Genomic DNA, 13,818 nt, shown 5'->3' on the forward strand with positions numbered 1-13,818 from the left:
CCGGGCTGTGGTGGGGCTGACGGTGAAGCCGGTGCTGTGCTGACAGCCGAGCTCGGCCGTTCTGGGGCGAAGCCTGCGCCGCTGTGGCGGTGACAGCGAGGGGAGCACGGAGGAGCCGAGAGAGCGTACTTGAGGCCGGAGTTGCCGGGGGGCCGGGCGGGGACACGGAGCGGTCCCTCCGCCGCCACCTGCCCCGCGCCCCCCGGCCCCGCCCCGGCCCCACGGGGGTGTCGCTACCGGGGGCGCGGGGCGGAGGAGGAGGAGGAGGAGGGGGCGGGAGGAGGAAAGCGGCAACAGCAGCTCTCGGGAGGAGCCTGTCCACCGTGAGACAGCATATTCAGCCGGCGGCGGCGGTCCTGCCGCAGCGGCGGGCGGCACGGCTCGGCTCGGTTCGGCTCGGCTCGGCGCAGCTACTGGCAGCAGCCCTTCGCTCAGCAGAGCATCCCTCTGCTCCCCCGGCGGCGAGGGTCGGTGAGCGCTGCAAGGCTCCGGGAGCCGCTCCGCATCTCCCGGGCGCCGGCGGAGGTGAGGCACCCGCGGGGCGGCGGGGCCGGGGCGCGGCGGGGCCGTACCGGAGGGGCGAGTGGGGGCTGCCCTTGGCGCCGGCGCTGGCGGCGGAGGAGCGGGGCGGGATGCGCAGCGGCCGCGGAGCCTGGTGCGGCCGCCGGAGGCATTCCCTGGGCAGGCGGCCCGGCTGGGCGAGCGAGCGTCCCCGGCTGGGCGAGCGGGCATCCCCGGCTGGGGGAGCGGGCATCCCCGGCTGGGCGAGCGAGCATCCCCGGCTGGGCGAGCGGGCATCCCCGGCTGCCCGCGGGTGGGCTCTGGCGGCCCGCGGCTCGTCTGCGGGAGCGCTGCGCTGAGCGAGCCTCGCCGGCCTCGGCACCTGCTCCGGTCCCTGGGGCGCCTCCCGGCCCCGGCCGAGCTCCCGACTGGTGCCTGAGCGCCAGCAGCTTAAAGCAAAAGGTAGTGGTGAAAGTTTTTCATCTCTAATTCTTCGCACATCGTGAGCGGTAGTGGGTTTACTCAAGTCCAGGACGACAGTAAATAGGTTATTTCCCCCTTCTTAAGATAATTCCCTAAAAGTGTGAGAGAAGGAGGCAGCCACCCAGAGCCCTTTTTTCACTGGTAGTCCAGTGAAATAGATTTTTCAGAAGGATGTTATTACAGTTACATCATCCCCGGAATCCCCCACGGTCAGCAGAGAACATAAGGCCCCAGATTTCCTAGACAAAGCCCCCGTTTTATGGACTGGAACGAAGTTTGTTTTTCTGTCAATATTGCCATTGACAGAAAGTACAGATTTGAGCTACAAATGCCTATAACATAAGGGTTCTTGGCAGATCAAGCGATCTAGCCTGCTAATATAGAGGGCATGAGATGGAAGGACCTGACATGAAGCTGGCATATGACTTTGGCACTTGCACCTGGAAATTTATCCTGACATACAGGGTTTTGTCAGCGCTTCACTTCTGCAGGAGGACTTTAAATTACATTGGAAATTGCACTAAATATCGTGAAGCGTGGGACTGCAAAACCTGTTTCAGAATGGAAATCCCAGGTCCCAGGACTACCTGTCTTCTGATAGATGGTGTTATCAAAACAATAGGGGAATTTAATTTCTGTTACTACCAATGTGCTTTGCTGAAGTGCCTCATTTGTTCTTGCTAAGTACCTTGGGGCCACATCCAGGTCTTCTCCCAGGGGAGTGCTCACTGCGACACCTGTCCTCTGCTTTGTTTTCTTTTCCCAAAATCATCCATCTATAGTCCATAAAAATACAAAATGTGTTGTCCCTTCTGTACCTTCTCTGTGAACAGACTTTTGAAGATTGGGACTTACCATCATCTTCCTTTATAAGTGAGACTTCTGAGGGACAGGTATATGGAGATCCAAAAGATGGTTTAGAGTTGGATTGGCTAGATTTCTCCCAGATCTAAGTACCTCTGCCTCAAATTAGTCTACCATAAAAATACACAAACTGTAGTGCTGCTTTATCCACAGTTTTGAAGAGAAATCTTTAAAGGAGCAGCAATAAACCACACCTTACACATGCAGTAATTACTGGAAGTTTGGAAATCTTGCTACTCAAAGAATAGTCAGAGAAATAATATTTTGTACCCTGCAGATCTTAAATTAAGAAGCTGACCTTCCAGCTCTTTGTATAGAAGGAAGGGAAGTGATCTGCCCTCCTTTGTGATGCCTTTCAGTGGCTAGTTTTTTCATTATTGAAATGTGTTTGTTTTCCAGTGTATTTTTCCAACTTCAGGTTTCTGGTTCCTGTTATGCCTCTCGTAGATAAAAGCCTTGCTTTAGCGGCTGTCTTCAGTGTAGGTACTCTAAATGATGCAACAATAACTTACCTGCCTTATTTTCAAATAAATTAACAGATTCAGTCCCTTGGTCTTCTTTCCTTTTGTAAGACAGGTTTCAAGAAGCATTCCCTGCTGCCCTCTGTTTTCCAACCTGCAAGAAGAGAGAGGGGGAATCTACTAGATAGAGCTGGTTGCTCTATCTGATGGGCTGTATTAGAGGCACCACCATTGCAGGATATTGGACAATGATGTGAAATGGGCTGGAAGGGAAAAAGATAAGGGATTGAAATAGAAAAAAAACATAAGGGTATAGAAAGGCAGTATTGTTTTTGAAAGCTCCATTTACTCCTGCTAGTGAATCAGTTAACCATTTGGTATCTTTCAGCTCCTCAAACTTTACTTCTCATAGATATTTTAAACATATTTATGGTCACTCTCTAGGACTACTCAGGCTTGTTAAACTGGGCTATGCCTCGAGTGCCCTATTGAGCTCCTTTGGCTTGGTTTGTCCAGCAGCAGAAGTAGTAATTAGGAATCTTTCAGTGTTACCAAGCAGCTAGTGCCTACATGGGTTGCTGCTTGGTGGTGGTGATGGGATGGTAACAGAATGATCCTCCTTGTCCTTTCCATGAGTTTCAATTTTCGGAGAAGCTGAAGGGAAGTAACACTGAAATCCTCACTGAGGTGCACAGGGTAATTCATATCTGCAGAGATACAGTCTCAGGCTTTCTGCCACAGTGAGATATAATGACCTCTCAGTGCAATACTCATCTGATACTTACAGATTTTTATTTTAAAAACCTTAAATGAAACAAACCATAATGACTCTAGATGTAATCTGTGTTTAAAAGTGATATTTTCCAGCCAAAATACTGATGGAATATGATGGCAAAATGCCCTTAGTACAGATGCAACCTGTATTAGTAAAACTGTGCTTTTGCCGGTGCAGCTTTATTTCTGTTCATCAGAAAAACAGAAGTCCTGCAGGTGAGTACACATTTATGTGTCCATATGGGGGCTTGCTTTTCAGATGAGGGCTCGAATGGTCTCCCCTTGGCTGTCTGTAAGCAGGCAGAAATGGTAATGCAGGAATGATAGTGCTTAACAAAGAGACCCTGACTCTGTCTAAATCTCAGATCGATGCAATATGTCCATTTGCTACTTGGTAATAATCCATCTAAAAGTGTGCTAGCTCTTTTTAGTTAGAGATTACATTGGGAGCTGTTGTTCACTTGGCCATCTGCAAGCCTCAAAATAAGACAGAATACATGAGCTTGCTCCCCCAGTACTGTTCATTTTAGTTGGCATCATCTTGCCAACTTTTCTGGGAAAATGGCTACTTCCAGGCAGATGGCAGGAGCTGCAGGAAGCTGTGAAGCAGACTAATGTGTGAGCCACTAGATCTTACAGATACAAGACACCTCTGATAATCTGTGACAGGTGATGCACCAACCCTTACTGAGCTTAAAACCATACCCCTTCTTTTTTTACTGTGCTTCTTCAGCACTTTTTGTTTTACCTTTTGAAGCAGAAGTATTCTGATTAATATCTGAGAGTGCAGTGCAGCATGAAGAAGACATGGGACAGGAGTGACAGTTTCTTGAAGCCTTTTGTGAGCAGCACACTGTAACTCCATGCTCACGTTTAAGGACCGAGGTCTCAGCTCTGTCACTGCTGCAGTAATGGGAGTTTCTCTCTGACATCTCTGGTGGTGAACCGAGCCTGTAGAGTGATGGCAGAAGTCAGCTGCCCTCATTGTTGGAAAGCCATGATACCTCTCCAAACGCTATTGGAAGAAATGAGATTTTTGCGTTGACTTAACAGAGTTTGTATGAGTCCCTGTCTAACTGCTGCATTGACCTGTGTGCAAATATTTGTGTTACCTGATGAATAATAGCTGCTTAGATGTCTCCTGTGATTCTTGGCTCATAATCTTAGAGTAAAAGTACATGTTTTCTATTTAACACTGCTCCCATGCATGTGAATCAGCTGATCTGGAGAGACAAGTTACATCAACCTGAGGAGCAGACCTCCCTGGAGCACTTCTGGAGCAGTGCACTTCTACCCTGTGTGCTCCCCAGGTTGTTCCCCAGGTGCTGGTTGACAGTCCCTGCTTGTTCCTAGAGTAATTAATCAATAATTTGATTAAAGGAGAGGTCTCATTTATTGCAACTCATCAGAAAACAGTTACAGAAGGAATCTTTTAAGGATCTAACTTTTTTTTTACAGTGTTATATTTTCTTCACATTTCCTTTCCCTCTTGCTATCATTCTTTGCAGCTTACCATTTTCTCTTTTCCTCAATACTTGCCTTAACATCACATTCCCTCCTTGCTGGCCTTCCCTTCCCTCCCCTAGCAGAGAAATTATATTAGTTCCTTGTTCTTTTCTCTCTCCATCTGTGATGTGGTACAAATAATTCCAAATCCTGCTCCTCAGTTATTAATTTTTCACTTCAGCCCAGCAGAAAGATGCAGTGTGTTTTGTGTTCAAACAATAGGGAGTTATAGTAAGGCCAAGACACAAAACTGCAAGTATGATTAAATATAAATAAGTATAATAGAGGATATATTTCTTATCTATTTATATCACTTTATATCAAGCCTTCCTTGATTCTAATATGTTCAGGCTGAATTTCACAGAAAAAACTATGCTATATTATACTGAAACTATGCTGTGTTAGTCTTGAAAGTTAATTACTGTAGGTCTTAGACCACATGCTGGGAAAATATGGATTTCTCTTGCCCTAAACTATTCACCCCTTCCGTTTTGTATCCATTAAAAAAGATCTTAGCTTTTAAAGGGTATAGACAGCAGCATTAAATCCTTACTATTCAAGGCATGCCCTTGTTTCATGTTTTGCACATTAGGCCTCCACTGTTAGGATCAGAGTGGTTACCAGGTCACTTGGTAATTGGGGCAAAGACATTTCAAATGATTGCTATTATATATTTCCAGAAATTAAAATATGTAATAAAGCAGGGTTACAGGGAAAAAAAAAAAACAAACAAAACAACCAACTAACCCAGACTGTTTCTACTGTTTTCTTATATTTGAACCTGTCTGTTCTGGTTTAAAGACTGTTCCGCTGACACTGAGTTTTTAAGAGAATTTATTCTCAGATTCTCACAGCACAAAGTTGGGGGACTATCTAAACTCATGTGACTTATTTCATAATACATGTTTATCTTCTCTTAAAGTAATAGAAAAGATTTGCCGTTTTCATTAATCTCACTATTCAAAGTCGTATGACATTGTTGTTTCTTTCATCAGTTTGTTTCTAGTTACATTTTGAGCAATAGCTGAACCAGAGGGTGGTTTGTATCATAATTTTGATTTATTTCAGATTTTAGCTTGCCCCTAAATGAATTAATTCTTTGTCCTTTTTAGCTGAGACTGCTCATAGAGCTTTGTTACACGCTTATAGCAGTTTGTAACAGACTATCAACTTCTGCCAGTCTTCATTGCCTAGGAAAACAAATTACTTCTGCAAAAAACAGAGAAAAGATAGTTCAGGTTATATGTGCTTGTGACTGTAAATTGTGTGGTGCATTAAACAATGAATGGTTTACAAATCTATAACCTTTTGGAATGAAACAAGAAATTTGACCTAAATCCTACCCCCTAGTGTGCAGTTAGCTATTCATGTACATAATCTGCTGCACTTGGCAAAGCCTGTGAATGTTGTATCCTTGCCTTTCACTATCTCCACAGTAGTAATAATAATACAAGAAAAATTGTGCTGATGGGATAGGAGGGTATTGTACTGGAGTCAAAACAAAAAAAAACAGTGATGCCATTCTCTCTTTGTACTGAAAGAGCCCGTGGGAAAACTGTCCCTTTATTTCCCACAATATTTTCTTTTTCACAGCCAGCTGAATAGCAAGAAAATGCAGGAAAGCCTAGTTTCTCAGCCTCTAAAGGCCTCTGACAATATTTTAAAAATACCTTGTGCAAATTCAGTACTTTGTCTGATAATTATAAATTAAAGAGCCTTAGGATTTTCCCATATGTTTAAAGCATAGAACTCAAAAGATGACAGTAAATTATATTCTTTGTTGGGGGCTAAGATGGAAAAAACCCCATGTTTCAGCCTTGCTACTGGTGCTGTCCACACTTTTAACAGCAGCCTTTCTTTGCATGACACTTACTGGGTTTTATTGTTTACTTATCATTGACTCTGGGGACAGGGAAGTAAAAGACTCTAGACTTCTATATTGACAAACATGTGAGTCTTTTTAAACAAAATTATAATAAAATGCAGCAGTAATATGAGTTAATACTAGTGTTGATTTTGAAGTTATTAAATGGAGATCATGCCTCCTCAGTGTTCATTCAGTAAAGTTTAATTAAGTTTGATTTTTCCCCAGAAAGTTTGTAGTTTCTGATTTCACTAAACCAAGTGATGAATTAGGAGTAAGTATGATTAAAGTTGGTTGCCTCCCTTTTTTATGTTATTTTCCTTGAGGGACAGTGTATGTCTATATATGTATATATTTTTTTTTTTTTGGTACGTGTTTAACTTCTGTGCTTTATCATATCATGTAATATCCACTTTTGCTAAAGGATTAACTTTAACCATTACCCAATTACTCCTGGGTTCTCTCTGGTTCTCTCTTCTGATACTGCAATGATCTCTAGAGTTTTTAAACTGTGTTCTGCTCTTAATCCTCAAGACTAGCTGTTGGAACTAGCTTAACAGTTTAATGTGGCTAAAAACCAGACATGGACCATTTCTGATTGCCTTGTGGACCTTCAGGAGTCCAGTATTTTTTTGACAGCCACTAGTAAAAGTTGATATATTTTCCAAAACTATCTATATATTGTGTTCCCCGTTTGAAGAGAACTGGTGGTCTCTAACTAATGTCTTGGTCTCAAACTCTGGAGCCAAGGTCCTGCTGTATTGGGCCATGCACTAAGGCTTGCTTCTGGAGGCATCCTGCAGTGTGGTCCAGGAATGTGATTGCCCCACCGTTTAGGATGGAGACTTGTTTGCTTTTGCTCTCAGTCAGCCCATTTGTGAAGTTTCTTGTCAGTGGAAGCCAGGACATTTGAGAGAGATGTGTGTGCATGGGAAAGAAGAGCTCATGTGCAGCCAGCCTTGCTTTTGTAGGAGGCTGTGCTTAAAGTGCAGAACATGTCCACATCTTAAATCTGGTTTGCATACTTGAATTCCCCAAACTGCAAGTTCTTATGGTGCCTGGGAAGCTGAGCTGCATCTAAACTGACAAAATGGTATGGAAACAGACACTAAAATTGCTGTCCTCAAAAATCAGCTTGGCTCTCACCTAGCTACTGAAGCACAGGCAGTCTCTAAAAACTCACTTTTCTGCCTTTTTTGCCCTTTTCTGATGTGTGCCCTCAGACTCAACAGGCCAGTTGTCCACTCTGTCTCTCTGAGGCTGCTCCATCTAGTTCACATTCCTCAATTCCATCTGCCATACTGTGTGTTCCATTCTGAGCTGCAGCTGACAGCATCTTCTCCTGCTTTTAGTGGACCCTGGTTCTGATGGGACCTGAAGTAAAGGAGTCACAGGTAATTTTTGTTTTTGCTTAGAGATATTTGCCTTCATCTGTGCTCTGACCAGCAACTTATATGTCTTCTACAGTAAATACTTTTCCAGTCTTCCCTGCTGAAGCTGCTTCACATAAATCTAAAATATTAAAGTTTCTTTGGGTGCAGCAGAGCATGTGGGAGAAGTAGAAAGGACTCTTCAGCACCTTGCTTCAAATGCTCAGGAAGAAAGAGTCTTGGGCTCCAGATACTAAATACAGCATTCTATTGTAAACTAAACAGTCACTATGTATAATATAAACTAACCCTGAAACAAAGGCCAGGGGCCTCTGTTAGGGATTAATGTTCGCTCTCTTGCATCTGCTTCTTCTGGTCCAATGAATCTTTGCAGAAAAGAAATTAATAGAAATAGCTTCAATGATTAAGAATGCAGTCCTTCTCACTCATTAGCCAGCTGTCACCCTAGGAATGTGGGTTTCAGTCTTCTCAAGACAAAAAAAGTCCAACCCCCCCCCAACAAACCACAAACAAACAAACAAACCTCAAAACATATTTCTCCTATCTTGGTGGAACGCTTTAACCACAGAAAAGATAAATGGAAAGTATAGGTTTCCTGATTCATTGTCCTCTCTCATATTCAAATTCTTTGGATATGTCCTTTAAATTATACTGTTAGACATCTGCTTTCGTCATCTTGCCTTGTTATCTGGACATACCTTTTTTCTCTTCTGTCAGTCAACAGGGATATTTGGCTAAGGGAGACTCTGAGCATTCATCTTGCTTTGTTAATACTGCCAAATAAGCCCTGGGAACTACAAAGAGAATGGCAGTGTTGTTTATTCTGCTTGTTGAGAATTTTCTGTATATTTCTTACAGCCTGTTTTCTAAATCATTAGCTGTCTTGACTTCAGAGCTGAAATCAATGTGTAATATTTTTAACCTAGTTACATCCTTACAAACATCAGCAGCAGAGAAAAGCATATTTTGTTATAAGAAAGAATCGGTATCTGACTAAGTCTTCCAGAAAAACCTGTGTGATGGCAGCATAACTTGTTCTTTGATGTCTCTCTGGCAGTTGTCATAACTGGGTTAAGAATCAGACACTAGAGCATGCATTTTTCATATTTGGGTAAATGGCTTTAAGTATCACTTTGCTGGCCATGTACCATTAGGGTTATCTCAGGAGGAGGGTGGAAAAGTCAGAGAGGTCAGTTTTACCCCCCATATGGAATGAAAGTACACATTTTAATGGCTGAAATACTTTCAAGATGGAGAAAATGCGTCTTTTTTCCACTTCAGGAGAGACTAGCAGACATCCTGAAGTGAAATTCGATGTTAGGTTTTAGTAAATCGTTAAATTTACCCTGGGAGGCACTTTGGTACTGTTATGTTGAGCAAGATATTTTATATAGGTTTTGAAGAAGAGGTCATATCAATGATAGCAGCAGATATCTACATCTGATCATTGTATAAGAAATATATACAAAAGAAATTGAAATCAAAGACATGAAACAGGGCTCTTATTTTTCTAGGTAAGTGACCTGCTGCTTGAGGTTTAGATTGTTGCTTCTTTCACATTATCCATCTCTAAAATCTTACCAATTTACAGCTTGCATTTGGTTGTCTTTAATGTCAGGAAACACCTTTAAATTATCCTACTAGGTCACAGAATCATAGAATGGCTGGGTTTGAAAGGGACCTTTGAGATGAAAGCCCTCTTCAGTGGATAGAGACACCTTTCACTCAGAGCTCCATCCAACCTGGCATTTAAACACTTCCAGGGTTGGTGCATCCACAGCTTCTCTGGGCAGCCTGTTCCAGTGCCTCACCACCCTCACTGTAAAAGCTTTCTTCCTAATAGCCAATCTAAATCTACTCTTTTTCAGTTTGAATCTCTTTCCCCTTGTCTTGTCTCTTCATGCTGTTATAAAAAGTCTTTATCTCTTGTAGGCTCCTTTCAGGAACTGGAAAACAGCAATTAGGTAACCCCAAAGCCCACTGTTTTCCAGGCTGAACAAATCCAAATCTCTCACCTTTTCCTTACAGGACATGTACTCCATCTCTCTAATCAACTTGGTGGTCTCCTCTGGACCCACTCCAACAGGTCCATGTCCTTCCTGTGCTGGGACCCCAGAGCTGGGTGCTGTGTTCTAGGTAGGGTCTCACTGGAGCACAGCAGAGGGGCAGAATTCCCTCCCTCACCCTGCTGGCCACGCTGCTTTTGGTGCAGCCCAGGACATGTTTGAGTTTCTGGGCTGTGAGTGCACATTGCTGGGACATGTCCAGCCTCTCATCCACCAGCACCCCAAAGTCCTTCTCAGAAGGGCTGCCTACTCTTGATCTGTTCCTCCTACAATTCCTCTCTGGAGCAAGATGGGAAATTCACAGAAAATAACACAGGGCAACAAGAAAGACTAGTTAATGTGTGGGGAATGCAGAGTCACAAAATTTGGAATTTTTTTGTGTCCATTCCCAGCCACATACAGAGCCATGTATGGAGTCCTGGGTGTTATTGCAGCCAAACAGTAAAAGATAACAGACAGAAGCTGACAGAGAGGGCAGTGACCAAGAATGCTTAGAAATCATCTATTCTACAAGATCTAAATGTAGTCAAGCATGCAAGTGGTTGCTTTGTTAAAAACATTTGCTCTTTGTAACAGATTCACAGGGCACAATTCCTCAGTCAGATGCCTGGGAAGTACAAATCAGTATTGGCTGCTGCATCATTGAGGACCATCTTGATCTGAGATCATTGTGCAGTTATAACTGTGCTCTTCAATGCTTATTGAGAGAAAATCCAAAACATTTGAAAAGACCTGTTTAAAATTCAGTTTTATTTGAGGAGATATATGCTGTTGGTTCTGTGGAATTCAATATAAAGGGAGCATATTTGGTGCAAGACATGAAGCGGTTTTGCTAGAGTGACATGTTAGTTCTTGAGTTCATTCTGCTCCTTGCTGGAAGATTGTGTGTTTGTTGCCCATCTCCAGTGTTGCCAGCAGCTTCTTCCCTTTAACCTTGATGGCTCTTCCATGGAACTAGGTTTGTTGGAATTGAAAAGATCAGGGTAAATTTAAGAGACTAAAGGGGCATGAGAGGAAGGGATGACAAGAAGCTGTTGCTTCTTTGACACTACTGGTGCTGGAAGAATGGGCAGTAATAGTGTTCTGCTCACATGCTGCTTTGTGGAGACCCTGCAATTCTGCTGAAACTGAGTTAACTTTGTAGTAGGGCCGCTATGGAAGAACAAGAGTGAAAAGATTAAATGGAGATATAGATTGTAAGAGATGTGTAAGCAGTTGTGGGTACATCTCTTATACCCTGTCAGCATCAAAATAAATAGACTAGAGATGTGCTGACCTGTTGCATAGCAACCAGGAGGAAGCACAGAACCAAATCTCTGGATGCTTATGACTTGTAAACCTTTACAGAACAAAGTACAAGACCTTTGCCCATCTGCAAGAAATGTTCAGAAGCTGAAGGATAAAAATGGTACATTCCCTGAAATGTAACACTTGACAACCATTTTTATTTATAGATAAATACAGAGATGCAGTGTAAAAAGCCTGACTATTTTGCCTCAAGGTTATGTAGAAAGAACACTTACTTTGTCTCTCCAATTTTACTTAGTGTTTTCCTGAATTCATCACACACAAGAGATTCCTTTAAATACTGCAAATGCTGAGTTTTTGCAGCTGCAAATATTTGCTCATTGTTGTGATTTCATAAACATTGATATGCCCATTTAGCAAAATTATTTATGTTATTCTGCGGAAGTCAAGTACAAATTCTGATGCATGATGAAAAGAGGCACTCATGTTTATTTAAAAATTACTGTTGAGACGCTTCTAGCCCCTCTTGCCCATTTGAAGTGTGTTTCAAACGTTATTTTCAAATGAATGCAATGTATTAGAGTGCATTTATACTAGGGTAGCAACTCCCTCTGGTTTCTTGCAGACCAAAGCTGTTTATCTGCTTTGTACAGTTTCATACTTTGCACACACACTTTACAGTTGTGGAAGTCATAGGTAGATCTCATGGGATTTTTTTTTCTGTTGTAAAAATAGATAATATTCCTAACTGTAGGAAAGATGCTAATTTGTACCAAGTAAACATAAATACGGTACATGATAGAAATGAATCTTTTTTTTCCAGTAGAACACTTCATATGTCAGAGTTTCAATAGTAATAGTACTCCCACTCTATGAACCCATTTTTTAAAACTAAAACCACAGAGTAATATATTTTGTTGTGCAACACCCTTTGCATTTCACACAAATACATTTTGCAGTTTTGGACTCAAGTAAACTGGCTATTTATGAAGGCATATGAATAATACATGTACAGCATCTCTAAATGCTAGATGCTGCCTATTTATTTTGGAGAAGTGTATTAATGAATCAATTATTTATAATTAGTTATATAGGATGACTAATGCCATATGTAACAGTATTTAATGAACCCCTTTGGTAATTGCAATGGAGATAATAATGAAAAGGACAACACAGGAAGTCACAAACTAGGAAAGACCTCAAGGCTCATGAAGGGTAAAATTTCTACTCCTTTTGGAAAAAAAGGCTACTCTAGTGCAGCCTACTGAATGAGCAGCATGTAAAAATCCTGCAAACACCAAAAAGCAGTAAAATTTGTAGGCTTTTTTAATGTGCTACCAGATTTGGAAACTTAGATTCCTTTTTAGATGAGCTTGGCAAAAGTATGCAGGCAAAATGTTATTCTAGCAAATATAAAGAACAGGCTTGAAGAGAAGGGAGATCTCATATATTGTTTACTTTTTTTACTTTAAAAAGTGCACTGTTGTAATTGTCTTTTTATTTTATTTTATATACTTAGATAATTTTGGGCTTATTTTTTCCTATATTTAGCCCAACCTGCGTACACATCTTGCAACTCTTTGTACCTGTTTTTCTGGTTTTATTACTCTAACAAGTATCAAATTATTGGTACTGAAATTCATGTAAAACCTTTTTAGATACCTGTGACTGTTTCTGCTGTAAGTGTTCATATAAATGCTTAGAAAAAATATCTGCTCAAATATTGTGATACTGATCATTGATAAAGACCTTGTAGCTTACACAGCTGTAGTAAAACTGGCTTGCACCATAAAAGCACTTGCATGGCTTTTAGTCCAGTTGAGGATGAAATGCTGCTGTTTGCATGTTTATATTCTTACTGCTACCACAAATGAAATGGTTGTGAGATGTTCCTACCTGTGGGATGAGCTTAGTGGAGTAGTTCAGCACATGTTGAGTACAGCAGAGAAGTTTGTGCAAACATCATTATTATTTTAGGATTAATGTAAATTATCTTTCAAATATCTTGTTTCATACAGTGACAAGCCAAAAGGAACTACTGGGAGTATTTTAAGGATTCTTCTCACCCTGTCTCAGACATTTACAGTGGAGGTTTCTAGAACTTATTGTAGATCACTCAGGGCCCTTTATCATCATTAAAGAGGAATTGGTGACTTTGGGGCATGCTTAATCTTAGCTGCTTTTTAGGAAAAGTGGAATCACATCCTAGGATACCGAGACTCTTTTAATTTTAGCTGTACTGATGGTAGGGATAGCTGTGCATGTACACTGTGGGCAACCAGGATGCTGTGAGCTAAGCCAGTAGATGGTGGAGTCCCAGAAAGCAGTCCCTGGAAGCCAGTGCTGCATGTGCACAGCCCTGGGTAGCTGCCATCGTGCTGGGTCTGGTGTGTAAGTGTAATTAACTGTGTTTCCAAGCCTAAGAGGGGACTCTGGAGCATGTTCAGTGTGCATCAGGAAAACTGACATCTTCAAATGGAGCACTCCATTTCGTTAAAAGGCATGCCGTGAGGAGCCAGCTCCTTTCTTCAGCATCTCAAAGGAAGGAGAATTTTCTCCAAGTGTTGGGAGCTCAGGGAGGTGCTCTCTGTGCAAGGTCCTGATAACAAGAACCTGTGCTAATATGTGGTAAGCTCTTCTGGAGTGGGAGGACTCTCCCA

At 42.1% G+C, this 13,818-nt stretch overlaps 1 protein-coding gene across 7 annotated transcripts in view; it reads left to right on the forward strand.

The window, feature by feature from the left end:
• Window positions 1-256: 256 nt before the first annotated feature.
• DYNC1I1 (dynein cytoplasmic 1 intermediate chain 1) overlaps window positions 257-13,818 on the forward strand; it is a 183,459-nt gene continuing 169,897 nt past the window's right edge. For 2 of the 7 annotated variants that reach the window (XM_088161933.1, XM_088161939.1), the window contains exon 1: window positions 257-525. The gene's annotated coding sequence lies outside the window, so the exon portion shown is untranslated. Of the gene's footprint in view, window positions 526-7,810; window positions 7,848-13,818 lie in introns of those variants that run through there. The other 5 variants (XM_014878487.2, XM_014878488.2, XM_088161906.1 and 2 more) reach the window with 5 other exon arrangements.

Source organism: Sturnus vulgaris, chromosome 1, assembly GCF_052056855.1.
Source record: "Sturnus vulgaris isolate bStuVul1 chromosome 1, bStuVul1.hap1, whole genome shotgun sequence".
NCBI classification, from domain to species: Eukaryota; Metazoa; Chordata; class Aves; order Passeriformes; family Sturnidae; genus Sturnus; species Sturnus vulgaris.